Consider the following 18,392-nt stretch of genomic DNA (forward strand, 5'->3'; position numbering starts at 1 on the left):
GTTACTTTCTCATTTTGCAAGGAAATAGTCAAAACTGAATTACGTAAATTAATTTAATCAAAATCAGTTTTAAAATATATTGTACAGCAATTAAGGTGTCCAAGAAAATACATATACAGTTCATGAAACTTAACATCTGCAATAATTATTAACATGAAGCTATATCGTTCATTAACAATCACGGGATCGACAAGACACGTGGACAGCGATCGGTCTGTCTGTCCTTAATAAAGGGACAACCTCTCGTTTATCTATCGCTAATCCACCGATTACCGTATAGTTAGTGTTTGGGAAAACCTCGCACCAAATAGTTTCTGACGGTTTACCCATAGTGCAACATGGTGCGGATGGGATATAGCTTCGCTTACCGTGTCTATATGAACGAGAGCGCTACTTGATGCAAAGATAGTGGGCCGCAATATTGAAAGAAAACTTTAATACCTATCATAATCGTACTTTGTAATCTAGTATTTCATTTGTATTGTAATATGTCAAACATCATGCATTTCAAAAGTAATTAGTGCATATCATATTTCAAAGTACAAACCACATAAAGTTTATTGGACGAGTTAACAATTAACACTATACTAGGTGGCACGGGACAGAACTTTATTTTGATAGAATTCATTGTAACCAGGGGATGCGTGTCTTCGGAACTCTGTAACTAGAATTTCCTCAGTTCCTATTCAGCACAAATACCTTTAATTCTCTGAAGAAAATTACCAGTCAAAACCAGTAAAATTCTCTACTTACTGGCTTTTATGAGATTTTGACCCTTTCATATTTTGCTAATTTTTCATGATTTTTCAGCTCTTTAGACTTCCCCCAGCTAATTCCCTGCAAAGGGTTGACCTTCCGTACCGCGTGCATGTTGCACCATCACATGTCAGAAACTTACCGGTGTATAGTTTACATTGTTATACTTTCATGTTAAATACTGAAATCTGATTGGTTAAGACGCAGTTAATACTATTTACTATTACCCTCAGCGTTAGCAACGCACTTGGCAACGGGTAATATTAAAAAATGTTACATGCGCGAAAATTATGCGCGTACGGTTCGCTGTAGAATTCACGTTATTCCTATATAAAAGCAGTAAAATTTTCTTAAAAATTTTAAAAAAGACATTCAGTATAACAAAATAAATAGTGCCTGTTTGGGAGGATAACAGTTGAAATTGACACCCCTCGAAAACCATTGTCAACCTCCGCTTCGTGTCGGTTGACAATGGTTTTCTCGGGGTGTCAATTTCAACTGTTACCCTCCCAAACAGGCACTATTTATATAATGTCCCATCCACCTACTGTTCGTGTTATTTTACCTCCCGTCTGTAACTTGCAATTTCACTGTGTAAAGTCAACACAACAGTCATAGTCGCAGGTTTCGCATTTTACTTCTCATTCTCATGTACCTGACATATGGGGCCTACATATTGCATATCAATTTCAACAAGAGACACCCCTCTAACTAATGATTATCATTAAAAATCATTTCATGAATTTTAGCAACACCCATAAGCCTTCAAGTACAGCAACTCTCAATTTTGCAAAAATATTGAGGGTACTTTATTCGAAACTGTCCATTGCTACCCTAGACGTGGTGAGCTGTCGGAACTTCTCGGATAAATTCTTGATTGATAATTGTGAGAAAAAGCAGAAGAATTCCGACTACGTGTTCACAGGGGATGGTTAGGATAATGGGATAGTTAGGGCAAGGAGATAGTTAGGCTAATTGGATATAAAGGCTAATGGGATAGTTAGGCTAAGGGGATCGTAAGGCTAAGGGGATAGTTAGGTCAAGGAGATATTTAGGCTAGGGAAATAGTTAGGCCAAGTAGATAGTTAGGCTAGGGGAAAAGGTAGGCCAAGGAGATAGTTAGGCTAAGGAAAAAGTTAGGCTGAGGAGATATTTAGGCTAAAGAGATAGTAAGGCTAAGGGGATGGTTAGGCTAGGGAAATAGTTGGGTTATAGAGATAGTTAGGTTTATGGGTTAGGCTAAAGGATAGTTAAAAGAGGATAGTATGGATGGATTCAGGAAGATACGTTTCCTGTCGCGAGGGGGTGCTCCGTTCGCCGGTGTTTTTGTGTTTTATTTCAAACCTTTACATTTTGAAATAACATAGCTTAGCCTTTACAGCTACTTTTTTTATTTAGATAAATGTTTTAAAGATAATCAATTACAAAATTATTTTCTTATAAATATATTGAGTTTCGAAATTGTTAGATGCAACAAATATATAGCTATTGTCTTTCCTCATCCTGTAATGTTGACCTCTTCAAGTTTGGTATGGTATCGGTATCTTATCAAGAATCCAGACAGTTTTCAGATGCCTATATTCGGAAGACGCAAGATGAAAAATCGAGAAGCTGAATTTATTGTTTTTATTCAATGCATTCTTCATTCCAGTTCCAAAGTGGTTAAGCGAAGTATGCAAGAGAGCCAGATTTCCATAATGGGAGAAACGCGACTACTCTTCAACTCCGTCCACGAGTCGATTGGTTCCCATATTGAAATTGACAAAGGCTGATAAAGTGTTGGTTTTACAATGCAGGAATCATAGTATCAGTTTGAGAGGCTTTATGTGAATACGATAAAGGGGATATTTACGAGACTCGTATTTGCCACAATCACACCGAGTGCAGTGTTAGACACTTTAAATTGGTCCTAAATGAATTCCTTTTAATGGCTGCCTTTGAAGTGCGTTACTTAACAATTGTTACAGAATTAATTCGATTCGACAACTATATTGTAGATTTAGCGAGATGGAAATTCAATAAATCGAAAACTGTGTCACCTTGACACAGAAATGTGTAAAAGAAGGAAAACCCTTGAAATTATAAAAATTTTTTAATAAAGATAAAAATTCTAATGTTAAATTTAAAGCTCAGTCTATAGTTAAATTGACCGTTTTAATGCTTAAAGATATTGTCAAATTTATATATTTAAATAACTTTAACTTAATTTATCCAGAATTCGGGTTCTGATGACTGTACGAAAGAACGAATGCGCTAAATTAAATTTACGCTAAGTTATTGAAAGTTAAAATTCCCGCCAAATATCGTACACGCTAAATATAATCCGTTTACAGTTAAATGATTGGTAAAATTGCGACACTGTTTTAGGTTTTCGCAGGATTTTAAGATTTAGAATTTAGGATTTGCTTTTTCTCTAGATATATTATTTTCTATTTTATTCAAATTTAAGCTTTTTAAAACGATCAACATTGATATCGGTGAACACATATTGATATAATAACTGATTCGTTTAAATCTGAGCACTGGAGAGAGACACCTAACGGGAGATGGACTGAGCAGTGGAGAGAGACACCTAACGGGAGATGGACTGAGCAGTGGAGAGAGACACCTAACGGGAGATGGACTGAGCAGAAAGTCAGTCGGAGGAACTTGTTCACCAATTATCTGTCATCAAAGAGATTTCACAATACAAAGTAAATATGTTTTTATCCAAAACTAATCTCTAAACAAGGAAAATATATGAATTTGAAACAAGATTTTGTCGGCCCGCAGCAGTAATTGCGTATCCATTTTCATTTCTTATATTTCTGGCTGGGCAATCAGTCAAATTTATAGATTGACTGGAAACATGAATATTTTTCAAGAAAATGATGACATTGTTTTTTATTCTGATCAACAACTTAATTTGTCTCCAACAAAGATATGATATATGTCAATAGACAGACCTGCAGGCCTCTCTCTCTCTCTCTCTCTCTCTCTCTCTCTCTCTCTCTCTCTCTCTCTCTCTCTGATGATTTCGTTTCATCACTTAGAACTTTTGCAGTCTTTAAGCTAGCTTCATTGTGCGAACAAACCCAAAGAGTTGAACGTTCGTTGGAGGACAGGACCCCCTGGGTGTTTGTTTGGTTTGACGATAGAGGTAATATTGTTGTAAAAGTATGTTCCAAGTCACCCTGCACTATAAAGGCCCCAATTAAAGCATTCCTCTGTGAGAGCACTAAATAAAATACAGTCTTTGAAAGGGATTTTGAATTGTCAGTGAGTTGCTTTCAAATTCAGGAAATTATGACCGACATAAATATGAAAGATTTATAACCACCACCCAGAGTAATTACTCTATATCCGGTGTGCCTAATCAAACCACTATTTACACCCATAACTTTTGGTTTGTAAGGCAAAACATTATCAATTTAACAGTCATTTAAAGCATTGATTATCAAAACCATTCGAATACCCCCGTCTTTTAAGTTTGTAATGCTGATGTCGTTTAAATCGATCCATTCCATCTGCCAAGATTTTTAACCCATAAAATTAAAGAGGTTATGCTCTCTAGAAATTGTGTAGCCTGAATGTTGTTAAAATCCTTCTGAAAATTGTGGCTTGGGGATTGTTGGAGGTAAAAAACACATATTCATACAAAAGAACCCTCTAACAGCCAAAACGAACAAAACGACATAAAATATAAAAATAACATATGTATTCAACTTCTTATATGTTAACGAGGGCTAAATACACTAAATACATCAATTTTGAAATAACTGTACACAAGTGAACGTAGGGATTATTGTGGGGATTTTATGTCCAATTTCCAGGCACGTGGTTTAAGCCAACAACAGTTTCCGATGTTTCAATAAATACGTTGCCAGTTTACATTACGTTTCTGTGTTAACAATTTCCAAGGAACAAGTTCTAGCTATCCTTCCCTTTGAGCTTTAACACGTGCATTGGAGAGGTACATGTATTAATATTGGCTCCGTGCGTGATCAAATTTTCAAGAAATTTGTGAAACTCGTGAACATACAGAAATTTTTGAGTCACAAGAATAAACACAACCTCATAGAATTAATAATCATTCTCTGTATATCTGACATAAAAACTAAAACAATATTTACTCAAACAACATCAGCGGATCAGCCATTCTTGAAAGAGTTTTGTCTGTTGATTCTTGCACCTTAGCTTACTAAAGCGTTTCTTTTAGGGCTGATGTTTAGAAGATAACTATCTATAAACAAACAACATGGACCCCGCGGGACGTGCGCCGTCCGCCGGAGTCAAAGTCCGTGTAGATAAAGAAATCAAAAGTAGACTCTTCCTCGGCATATCTAGAATATGCCTTAAACCTGCGCTGGGGGATGGAGACAAATTACAGGATAATAATGGCGCTGTAAACAAGGCATTAAGCTCTTACAGAAATATTAACTTCCAGTTTTTATTTGCATTTCACGGATAATAAAATAGCTAAAAGTGGTATATTTCACAAAAGTTCACAAAAAGACGTTATCGTTATCAGGCTGTAGATAGTCTTATCTGCCGGCAGATAACAGGCCGCTTCTTTTAACCACTGCGAACGTTACGTCTGATGGGCAATTATGCCCTGATCTATCATGCACGCTCATAGCAACCGTGACATTGTTCCAAGATATACCTCAATATATAACTCTCCAACTGGAGATATGCTTGTAATCTGTAAGGTTTACTATTGGCCAGTTATTACTTCAATATTTTTTTTTACAATAATCCAAATTGAACAAAGTTCAGAAACATGCCTATTTATTGACAAAAGTACATGTATTACCCTTTGTTGCAGCACGCTTTATAACTACTGTGTGGCTCAAATAAACTGTTTGGTGAAGAGTTACCCTTTTTTGCTAAGCTCTTCTGTTCTTCCTCGTTCCTACGTGTATAAAACAATATTTCAGTTTTTCAAGTTAACCCTAGCCTTGCATCATAGCGCCTCTTTGCTAACCGTGGGTCGAACTAGCTGACATCCATCACTATTATAGATACTGATCTTCTTTGATTCAAGATGAAAAAAGTGTGCAAATAAAGATCTAAATCGCAAAAAGAAAACCAAGAAAGGCGAGAGATTTGTAGACTAGCACTATAAGCCTCTCTTTTCATGACCCACAGAAACCGAATTTGAAAAACATGAAATCGCACTTAGAAAAGTGATCGCATTTTTTCATCTAACAAATATTGGTCATCCATGAACCAATCTAACCCAGCTACTTTTTCATTCGTATAGAGAAAGCTTACAAATGAAATATCCTGTGTAAACCTGTGAGGGAATTGTCAAGGAATCAGATATTGTTCACGGACAAACTATTCCGTTATCGCCGTTCAGATTCCGTAAAGATCCATAAAATCATTACATTGATCACTAACGCCAGATTGTTAAGATTATCTCACAATCGTGTCAGAAGCTAATGAGTGCAATTACAACTGCCTAAATACTCTCTCTCTCTCTCTCTCTCTCTCTCTCTCTCTCTCTCTCTCTCTCTCTTTCTCTCTCTCTCTCTCTCTCTCTCTCAGGTGCATGCATGCCATGATCTTTAAAAAAGTAATCCAACACAACATTACTAGTAAACCAAGGCGATAAGAACCCGATTGTTTTAATACAACATGTTGTGTCATATTGTGTCATGATGTAAATTTTGAATTTACCTGGTGGCAATAAATACAACATGATGTAAATTTTGAATTTACCGGGTGGCAATAAATACAACATTTACAACATGATGTAAATATTGAATTTATCGGGTGGCATTAGATACAAAATTTCAGTACAAGTGACAACATTTATGTATACCTGTATATATAACAGTAAATGTTATTATCTGTACGTGCACAAGTTCTCCTGTAAATACACTACCACCTCATGTTATACATATGTTATACTGATAAGCTGTAAAGCTTAAAGAAATAGAGAATTGAATGTTGTAAATTTTGTATTTACTGCCACCAGGTAAATTCAAAATTTACAACATGGTTGACTTCTAATGTACCTCATTTTGCCAATTAAATTATTATGCTGTATTGAATAAAAAAGTTTAAAATCATTCTGACTTCAGTTACAGACGAGGTGAGTAAAGCTCTTGGGAGAAGAAAACCTGGGTCCACACAGTCGTAACTCAAATTTTTCTTTGCAAGTGTAAATTGTTTTGATCAAAACCTAAACTTCACAAATACCTCAATTAACAAAATCTCAATAAAATAGTTGCCATTGTTCACTGACTTTCAGTGTATACTCAGATGTCAAAGGAAAAGATTTTTTTCCTAATATTTTCTGAACATTTTCTGAAAATGTTAAGTTTTTAAATAGTGTACCCGTATTAATGAGATGTATTATATTAAATCAAAACCTTCAGCACCAACTAACTGACTTATCAGCATAAAAAAACCCAATCAATTACACAAACGATCGAAAGTGCCCTACTGAGTATTTGGACACACCTTTTTGTTACAGATATATATGTGTTTAAAACGAATATCGTACCAATGAAAAATTGAACGATAGTGAAAAGGGAAATATTTTGGTTGTTTGAACATTTGCAATACAAATTTTTGACATGTTTTTAAATAAGAGCAAATATTTCGGCAAACGTAAATGTGTTAGAAACAGTGGTATTTATAGGGTTTCCCGCCCATATGTCGGTCTGAATTCACACGAAATCACTTAACAAGAGTGAGTCCCGCATAGATTTTAATCGCAATCTCACACATCGGTGTTCCCGGGGTCCCATCTGCGGATCTAGGCGGTTTATTGAATCGGTGTTATCTGCAGGCAGACCCTATTCCATTTCTAATGGCTTCTATGTGGAAGATTCGTACCTTGGAATTATTTACATGTCACGCTTTATCGGATGCCCATCTTAAAATACGATCTATTTTGTGACGTCACTAACAGTTTCAGGAATGATGGTTTTATGAAATCTGGAATTGATTTCGGTTTAAAAAAATCATTCACCATTTCTCATAAAACACTTTATACTGAAAATTTCCTATTAATAACCAGTGAATTTGTTTTTTACTTTTTAAAAATAACGTTTTGAATGTTAGAATACATGCAGAAAACAAAACGGAACCTACCTGATATGATATAGACGGAAAACACCATACATACAATCCTGAGGGGAAACTGTCCGACGATCGCTACATGTGTCTCTTGTTTTAATTCCTCTAGAAAAGCCAGTGGTTTGCTGGCAGAAGATGAATCAAATGGCCTCGATATGTGACTCCTGATACCCCTCCCCCTATCTACACGTAAGCAGATGGTTCAACGCGAGCTTAGCGCTGGAATCTTTATGAATTGGCAGAAAATATACCGCTTTTGAACATTCTTGACCTAAAATAATTCAAACATTGATAATGATTATAAGAATTAATTTAATGTGATAAAGTATTGTTTTATGTCTTTTAAGAAATTAACCTTTTAAGAAGCAACTTGAGCTATTAAAACTTGAACTAATTAAGATCATTCGTTTCAGACTCCATGATATTTTTATTCAATCTTGACAAACAGTGCTGCAATACTTTGTCAAAGGTCCCCCTGGACATAGTTGTTTATAAACTTCTAATCATATCAAGTATAATAAATGTAAGTGTCGTGGATATTTTCATTGTCTGTTGACCACCCATGGTAAGAACTATTTAGCGGAGAGAAAACAACGTCCGGTCGAGTCATACCGGAATCTTGGAACAACATTCCCGGCCATTCTGTGCTCGTGAAGCCTGCCAATGTAAGCAAAGAGATCTAAAGGGGAGTCACTAATGAGCGGCAATGACGCCATACAACCGATAATCGGGCTAGTTTTCTGAAACTTATAGCTGCTCTGAATTTAGTTCCGATCAGTAAGCAAAGATGCTGAGGATTTGTTAATGCTGCACGAAATTCTAATTTTAACAATAAAGCCACAAATACTTGAGTCAAGTACACTGTTTGTTTACATGAAATACTATAGTAAATACAAATTAACGAAAAGATATGAAAGTTGTAAGCTTTTGCTCTTGTTTCACTTAAAAAGGTATGAAAATTTAATTAGCCGATAATTCCAATTGAAGCACAATTGCAAGCCCTCATATCGTCATTCAATTTCACCTTAACAGTGTTGCAGAATTGATCCCCTTGTATAGATATATACATGCATGTACCGTTCAACAGATAATTTCTTGCACAAATTGAGACTTTGATTTTTTTTAATTAACTTATTTTTTGTGGTCCTGTCTTGCAGTAGGCTTTGAGTATTTCGAGAGTTCTCTATTTTTGAGGCTGTCACATGTATGTGGTGTCATAGGTTCATACAAAGATCGATCTCACGTACTCCTATAGACTGCAACCACATCCACTCACCCCCATAGACTGCATCCACATCCACTCACCCCCATAGACTGCAACCACATCCACTCACCCCCATAGACTGCAACCACATCCACCCACCCCATATAGACTGCAACCACTTCCACTCATCCCCATAGACTGCATCCACATCTACTCACACCCCTACCCCTATAGACTGCATCCACATCCACTCACCCCCATAGACTGCATCCACATCCACTCACCCCCATACTCTGCATCCACATCAACTCACCCCTCCCCCCACCTCCATAGACTGCATCCACATCCACTCACCCCCCATAGACTGCATCCACATTCACTCACCCCTCTCCCCCCATAGACTGCATCCACATCCACTCACCTCCATAGACTGCATCCACATCCACTCACCACCATAGACTGCATCCACATCCACTCACCCCCCATAGACTGCATCCACATTCACTCACCCCTCTCCCCCCATAGACTGCATCCACATCCACTCACCTCCATAGACTGCATCCACATCCACTCACCCCCATAGACTGCATCCACATCCACTCACCCCCATAGACTGCATCCACATCCACTCACCCCCCATAGACTGCATCCACATTCACTCACCCCTCACCCCCAATAGACTGCATCCACATTCACTCACCCCTCTCCCCCCATAGACTGCATCCACATCCTCCCAAAGGAGAAACATCTCGGCATTTATTATCCTTGATATGATCAGAACTATATAAACTAACTTCAGGGGGACCTTTGACAAAGTTTTACAACGAAAGCCTACCTTTTTCTTCCAAAAGGTAACCTACTAATCATCCAACGATACATTTCAATGGTAATCCTATCCAAGAAGTTAAAACGCTCAATCATTTAGGACTGATTATTTCAAATAATGGTCATTGGGACAAACACATAGAAATGATTCTGGCAAAGGCATCACCAAGGCTCAACATACTTAAAAATAAATTTATTATTGACCGTAGATCCTTGGAAGAACTTAACTTTTCTTACATTAGACCCCTCCTAGATCCTTATTTGGAACAACATTTCCTTAGAATTAGTATGAAAACAAGAAAGAATCACATTGAAGCGCAAATGATTGGGTCGTGAGCTACCAGACTGGCACGCGCAGCAACTAAACGACTAAATGACCTTAAAGAAGTAGATTTTGACACACTTTCAACAAGACGCAGAAAACCCACAAAATACTCAATGGCATAGAAATGGTGTATGGCCTTAACCCGTCGTACCTCACTTATCTTCTTCCGCCAAAACACAATGAAATACATTAATGTCCCACCCGTTACGACCACTACTACTCTGATACAAAATGCCACACAAATCATTACATTACATCATTTCTCCCTTTTATACGAAAGACGAATAGGGTTACATCAAAAAATATTTTTGTCTCGTAATTACGAGAAAAGATCTCGTTATTACGAGATAATTATCTCGTTAATACGAGAAAATATCTCATAATAACGAGAAAAGATCTCGTAATTACCAGAAAAGATCTCGTTATTACGAGATAATTTTCTCGTTATTACGAGAAAAGATCTCGTTATTACGAGAAAATATCTCGGTATTACGAGTTGATTATCTCGGTATTTGGAGAAAAGATCTCGTTATTACGAAAAAAGATCTATATAAAATGATGCGTTTCTGAAAAGAATTCTAAGTCGACTGGATCACTCTTTCAGTCTATATTTTTCATTCCAGAAACGTTGATTCAATTTTGATTAATATTTGAACAACAACGATCATTATTCATTAATTTCAACATATCAAAATGATCAGATTTGACATTTTATCTTAAATGAATAATAGGAAAAAACTTTATGTAATTTTACTATATTTCAACATATATATTATAATCCCACTCCGAAGTAAATACCAGGTAGTTCTATAATCGTAAAAACACACTTCTATTAGTTACAGATGACTTTAATGAATATTGAGTTTCAGTCATGGATATACAGAATTTACCCAAATTGTGTTTTATATGTTCATACACAACCTACATGTATATTGAAAATAATTGATTTTATATATTAACATTATTAATAAATAGTTCAATGAATTTATTAATCAATCTGCTTTGCTACTTCTTCTGAAATTTCTTTAAAACTGCTTGGTCCGATTTTATATCAAATTATGTGTACGTTTTTAAACGATGATTATGCTAAGTATGTGTATATAAATAGACATTGCAGTAGTTCATACACATTATATAAAAAGAATAGAATAATGAAACACGCCATTTTAAAAACAGTTTTTCTCGTAATAATGAGATAATTAACTCGTACTAACGAGATCTTTTCTCGTTATTACGAGATCTTTTCTCGTAATAACGAGATATTTAACTCGTAATAACGAGATCTTTTCTCGAGATAACGAGATAATTAACTCGTTATAACGAGATCTTTTCTCGTAATAACGAGATAATCAACTCGTAATAACGAGATATTTTCTCGTAATTACGAGATAAAAATAATTTAAGTGGCCGTCTTCGTCTTTCGTACTTTTTTCGACAAGACTTTGGAATAATCTGCCCTATAGTATTCAACAAAACCCATCCTTATCTTATCTTAAACGCATCTCTCATATCAATTACTCCTCCTGCATCGAAATTATTTTATAATGGTTCTCGTAAATGTTAAAATCTTGCATGCTAGACTGAGACAAGAATGCAGTTCCCTAAATACCCATCTTTATTCCCGAAATATCGCCAACAGTCCAGATTGTACTTGGGTGTAACAGAAACAACTCAACATTTCTTCTTCGACTATTTACACATATCAACGTACACTGTACCTCAATGCACTACCTTAGAACATCAATACTGAAACTATCATTTAGTGACAACAATTTGTCATATCTAGATTTAATACTCGACAATAATACTTATTGTTATACTTTCATGTTAAATACTGAAATCTGATTGGTTAAGACGCAGTTAATAATATTTACTATTACCCTCAGCGTTAGCAACGCACTTGGCAACGGGTAACATTAAAAAATGTTACATGCGCGAAAATTATGCGCGTACGGTTCGCTGTAGAATTCACGTTATTTCTTTATAAAAGCAGTAAAATTTTCTTAAAATTTTTAAAAAAGACATTCAGTATAACAAAATAAATAGTGCCTGTTTGGGAGGATAACAGTTGAAATTGACACCCCTCGAAAACCATTATCAACCTCCGCTTCGCGTCGGTTGACAATGGTTTTCTCGGGGTGTCAATTTCAACTGTTACCCTCCCAAACAGGCACTATTTATATAATGTTAATACTTAACAAACCCTTGCACATGTACGCAGATAGTGACAGCAAGCATTGAAAACCCAGGTGCTGCAAGCCATATTAATTTGAATATCATATTGACAAATGGTGTTGGACAAATCATGCAATTATCATCTGATTGAAAATATCCAAAAATAGCCAAAAATGGGATATTTTCAATCAGATGATAATTGCATGATTTGTCCAACACCATTTGTCAATATGATATTCAAATTAATATGGCTTGCAGCACCTGGGTTTTCAATGCTTGCTGTCACTATCTGCGTACATGTGCAAGGGTTTGTTAAGTATTAACATTATATAAATAGTGCCTGTTTGGGAGGATAACAGTTGAAATTGACACCCCTCGAAAACCATTATCAACCTCCGCTTCGCGTCGGTTGACAATGGTTTTCTCGGGGTGTCAATTTCAACTGTTACCCTCCCAAACAGGCACTATTTATATAATGTTAATACTTAACAAACCCTTGCACATGTACGCAGATAGTGACAGCAAGCATTGAAAACCCAGGTGCTGCAAGCCATATTAATTTGAATATCATATTGACAAATGGTGTTGGACAAATCATGCAATTATCATCTGATTGAAAATATCCCATTTTTGGCTAAAGTACGCATTTTTTGTGAAATTGAATTATCATCAATACGTGTATATATCATATTTCTATTATGACGTACATGTATGTCAGATAATTTTTCTATATAAACTTTATTTACATGTAGATTTTTAAAAATATATCTAGGAAATTTCTAAAGCTTTATTCATAACTTTTAATTTTGGGGCATAAACACTTAAATTAAATCTTAATCCTGAATGTAGTCCTTTAAGGTATTTAATAATTTGCTTGAACTCTTTTCTCTACATGAAACAGCCCAGCGCGCTATACTCTATTCTAGCAGTCTGCCAAGAGGCCTGGATATATGAGTGTTTTCCTTTCATCTGCGTCCTTATCATTCTCTTCCTGTGGCACGGTCAATTCTATTGTGAACTGAGTCTTCGACTGCTGGGAGACTATTATTGCGTATGGTTAAAAGTGTTAGGGAAAACTAACTTCCTATCTAACTCCACTCTGAGTTCCTAGTCATTTCCTTTCTCCAGTGGTGATGTACGTCTTGCCACTCTGTCGTCTGTAGATCCACCCTGTCTTACAAATTTTATCTGTCTTTGCTTTCGAGTCTGATGATCGTTTCCTTTTCCTATCTACAGCACATCAGCAACCTCCCGCGGGACTTTGTCATGTCGCATTCTATATATATATATATATATATATATATATATATATATATATATATATATATATATATATATATATATATATATATATATATATATATATATATATATATATATATATATATCCCCTGAGTTAGAGACACTTGGCATCCTGATTTAATATATATGCGCTATGGTAATCTTTTTCCACACAGACTGCAGTTTGGGTCTTCACTTAGTCGCCACTGTTGTGTCATATACTGACCTAAGGACGAATGGTATTCTAAACTGGTCTTTCCTTCACAGTTCTTTCCAGGTTAACTTCCGCTGTGGTAGGCCCCACTTCATCCAAGTCCTCTGCTTTTCATGTTCAGTTGCTCTTGCTTTCCTTTGATCTTCCTCTGTGTGCTTTACTTCAGCCTGAACCATAGTGTGCCTTTCTGTTGCTTGTGTTTTAGACCACTGCTTGAATTATGACAGTCGTACGCCTTGTCGTCCAGTGCTTGTGTTACCAACAATGTCTCATAAGTGACGCATAATCTCTCCTTGGTCCACTGATGTTTTTTTCTGACCACTTTCTTCCTGTTCTTGTCTAGATCCCTGCTCTAGCCACCCTGTCGTCTGCCGAGTTTCTTAAAGTAATTACCAAGCGGCATTTCGCAACCTCTGTTTCTTCCACCACTGAGGATACTGGTATGCGCAGCTGGGTTGAGTTGCGTAGAGTCCAATCAATGTGAACGTTGGTGAAACTCCGTGTCATCTACTCAGATACCCACTCGCTTTCTTTTCCATTGCTTCAACAACTTCATACATAAGGAGTAGCAACGTTATTCTTAACAGGATAGAATATATATCCAGCTTTGCTGGATATATGCACGCCTTATACTTTCCTGGTAATCCACTGCCGTCAACTACCTTCTGTCCTGTTTAGATAGAACCTCTTCTTTGTGTCTTCGATACTATCTTTGTCTGTGAGGGATTCATTAAACCACTTTCCCAAGCATTTAATTAGATTTCCTACTATTGATGGGATCTGCTCTCCTTGAATTTGTATCTTGTCGAGTCTCTTGACCTGGTCCTTCCTTAATACAAAGAAATATAGATTTCTTTGGCTTCCACTTCATACTAGTACCTGTCAATGAAACGATGACTTCCAACGCTTCCAGAACCCATCTTGCTTGCATGTATACTGTAAACGTATTACATTTGGATGTGTACTCTATTTAGCGTTTTTGGCGTAAAACGGCGTCCGCTAAATCAAGTACATCGCCAAATATAACTGTGATGTCACCCATGAAGCCTCTGATTGGTTGTTGATAGATCCCTGAGTTCATCCTTGGCCCCACTTGTCTCTCTTTCTGTAGATCTGGTCAGCATCCCCATTCCCATTACAGGGTAGTGGAGATTGTACATCCTGTGACTATTACTTTACTCCCTGCCAGGATTCGGTGTAATCGTCAACCGTGAACCGGATCTGTATTCCTCAGAATAACTCTTGAAAATCTCTTGCATATTTCTTGGTCATAGTAATAGTAATACTGATAACCTGGTATATGGTATAGGTCCCTCGTGAGCGACATATCCAAAGGCGTTAGTTAAGTCTAACCACACTGCTGCAAAGTTTTTCTTCCCTTCCTTGGCTTCCTTAATGAGCTGGCGTGTGTGTTCAACGTATCCGGAGAACCTTGTTATGCCTGCCTTCTGTATGGATGACTTTATGTATCTGTTGTCAACGAAGTACCCTGATATCCGCTTTGCAAGTACTGCTATGAATACTTTCCCTTCCACATTTAGCAACGTTATAGTTCTAAACTGGATGTTGGACTTTTGTTATTCTCTTTCGGAACCCTCTGACTTTTTCCAACATGCTGATATTGTTCCTTTTCTCTAGATTACTCGGAAAAGTTGCCACAAGTAACGCTGGACACTTCTTATACACTATATAAGGTACCCCATTTGGTCCTGGAGCTGAGTGTGATCTTTCTTTCTTGACAAAATCATTTACTTCCTTCCATGCTGACTCCTTTACATCCCTAATGGCCTCAGGTGGGTCATCTTTCACTTCATATTGGTATTGACTTATGAATCTTTTTTACTGGGTCATAGTGTGTCTCATGTATATACATGCACCCCTCAACACTGAACAGTGAAGAGTGTCTGACCTTTCTTCACCTAGGAGCTTCTTTGTAAACTTGAATAGAATCTTGACAAATCTTGCATTGCTACTCCCTCTTTTTCTCTTCTTCTGCCTCTATTGCTCTGCTCTCCGTAGTCTTGATACCTCTGTCTTGATACCATCTGTCAGCTGTGCTTTATCTGCTTTATCCCAGTCGTTTGCTCTTCTAAACAGTTTGTTTAACGCTTTTAGTTCTTTTAAAACTACATTTCCTCTCCTTCACTCTGCCTGAATGGAAAGGCCAGTCCTACCAACCAGTCAGCTCATCAAACGGACGGATCCTCACCATTGACTGTTGTTGGGGAAACTATCTCCTGTTTTTCAAGTGACTTTCATTTATTTCTTGGAAGGACTAATGATTGAGAATCTGGATGTTGATGTTCTCGTTAATGGTGACAAATTACGTTTCTGTCCGCTTATCCAAAAGTCGAGCTCTGATAGGAAATAACACAGTATACACTAATGAATCAGCTATCACTGCTACCCTTAATCGTCCAAACAACTCAAAGGTAATGTTCTCCGTATCGTAGCCTCCACAACTGTTTGGCCAGGGGAATATCTACAAGTAGACGTTCTGGAAGCAATACTTTACCATGATGGTCTTCTGGCTCCCTTGCTTCGCCATCTATCTTACATAGTGTTGGGAACAAGATATGCGTTCCAAATACCAGATGTGGCCCAGTCAATTTACGAAAGCATGAACATTTATGTCAGGTTCGACAAGTTTATGTTCCAAAAACAGAAGCCGCAGCTGCAATGACTATAAATACTGGTGGAAAAAAGCAGCTTCAGAAACAGTGTTGGGGCAACCACGACATACTCATCATTAGTCACAATAAATCCTGATGGCATTCTCGCTACGGAACACGTCAAAGCTATCAAAGACTCCGACAAGAAACGATATGATTTAGCCCGGTCTCTGATAGATATAATGGTAATGCTGGGTCCTTTGAAGCCCCAGTTAACATTGATCTGCCATGCCCCAACAGAGGAAGGGTCGGCTGTCTCAATATTCTTGCAACCAACTAGAATTACATTACTCCAGACCCCCTTCAATGTGCTTAAAGCCATCGGTTGCACAGAGAGAATCTGGTTGGTTCCGACTTGTGACAGCATTTTGAAAAGTAGCCCACTACTGCCAGCCCCAACCATCTTTGATGCCATTGCCTGATGTTGATTCCACACTTCGATGTAGGGGGTTCCTACTTTTTCTTGCAGCAATTTTCTTAAATTGAAGGGATGGCAATTGCCAACCGGTTATCTGGTTAATCGGTATGGATGATTAACCAGATTAACCGGATGAATGAAGGTAACGGTTACAAATTCTGTAATCGGTTAGTCGGATTTTAAATGGAGAAGGCGGGAAAAAACTTTTTGAAAAACTATGAACGTTCATAATTTGACATGTTTATGTATTGCTTAGAGTTTTAAGTTGGGGATAATTGATTTACTCCTTGCTTAATTAAAGGGATTTGTACCGGATTAGTAGGCACTCATTACAGGTTAATCACCTGGACACCATGCCCAAACCGTCCACCGTTTCTTCAATCAAGGGTGAATAATAATGTAATCTCTATTGAGTAGTAAATGTATTTACATTTTTCTTGTCGCCGTTTTGTCAATCTTAGATTCCAGTGTCACTGAACATGCATTTTCCAACGACATTGCAAGCATGGCGATTTTTCAAGATCTCGAGAACTACATGACAAAATCGTAAAATGCACACTCTGCTCAATGGAACTCTTACAAATGCGCGCGGTTCGAGACGATAAGCAAAGAACAACCCCATAAAAATGCTAAGCTAAACAATCCTTGGAGTTTCTAACTATGGTGTCCGGATAGGGCCATTTGCGTTAGCGCGACATCGCGTTCAGATAAACGAGACATCGCGCTAACACACAACACGCCGTCGCGCTAACGCAACTTTTCACAACACGCCGTCGCGCTAACACACAACACGCCGTCGCGCTAACGCAACTTTTCACAACACGCCGTCGCGCTAACACACAACACGCCGTCGCGCTAACGCAACTTTGCACAACACACCGTCGCGCTAACACACAACACGCCGTCGTGCTAACACAACTTTGCACAACACGCTGTTGCACAAACGCAACTTTGCACAACACGCCGTCGCACTAACACACAACACGCCGTCGCGCTAACACAACTTTGCCCAACACGCCGTTGCGCTAACACACAACACGCCGTCGCGCTAACACAACTTTGCACAACTTGTGTTGTGCAAAGTTGCGTTAGCGCGACGGCGTGTTATGCAAAATTGCGTTAGCGCGACGGCGTGTTGTGTGTTAGCGCGATGTCACGCTTACGCAAATGGCCCTATCCGGACACCATATCTAACAGAGTTTCAAGATGAGCCGAACGGACAAACAAAAAGGAACGCAAAACGTTGATCCTCTCAAATGGTGGTCTGAAAATGAAGTACTGTGTCAAATTTTCGCAGATTAAGCAAGAAAATTTTTATTAATACCGGGTACATATGTGCCATCTGAAAAAATATTTTCAACGGCAGGCATCATTATCAATAAACCCAGAAGCCGATTATCATCTAGCTGTCGTTATAGATCAGACAGTGTTTTTGAACAACACTGTAA

The 18,392-nt window shown here is 37.5% G+C and overlaps 1 protein-coding gene across 1 annotated transcript in view; it reads right to left on the reverse strand.

The window, feature by feature from the left end:
* The window catches only part of LOC105321513 (sodium-dependent dopamine transporter), a 27,998-nt gene extending 20,003 nt beyond the window's left edge, over window positions 1-7,995 (reverse strand). The window contains exon 1 of the mRNA XM_066080593.1: window positions 7,846-7,995. The gene's annotated coding sequence lies outside the window, so the exon portion shown is untranslated. The remainder of the gene's footprint in view (window positions 1-7,845) is intronic.
* Between the last annotated feature and the right edge of the window lie 10,397 nt (window positions 7,996-18,392).

This window comes from Magallana gigas, chromosome 3 (genome assembly GCF_963853765.1).
Source record: "Magallana gigas chromosome 3, xbMagGiga1.1, whole genome shotgun sequence".
Lineage (NCBI taxonomy): Eukaryota > Metazoa > Mollusca > Bivalvia > Ostreida > Ostreidae > Magallana > Magallana gigas.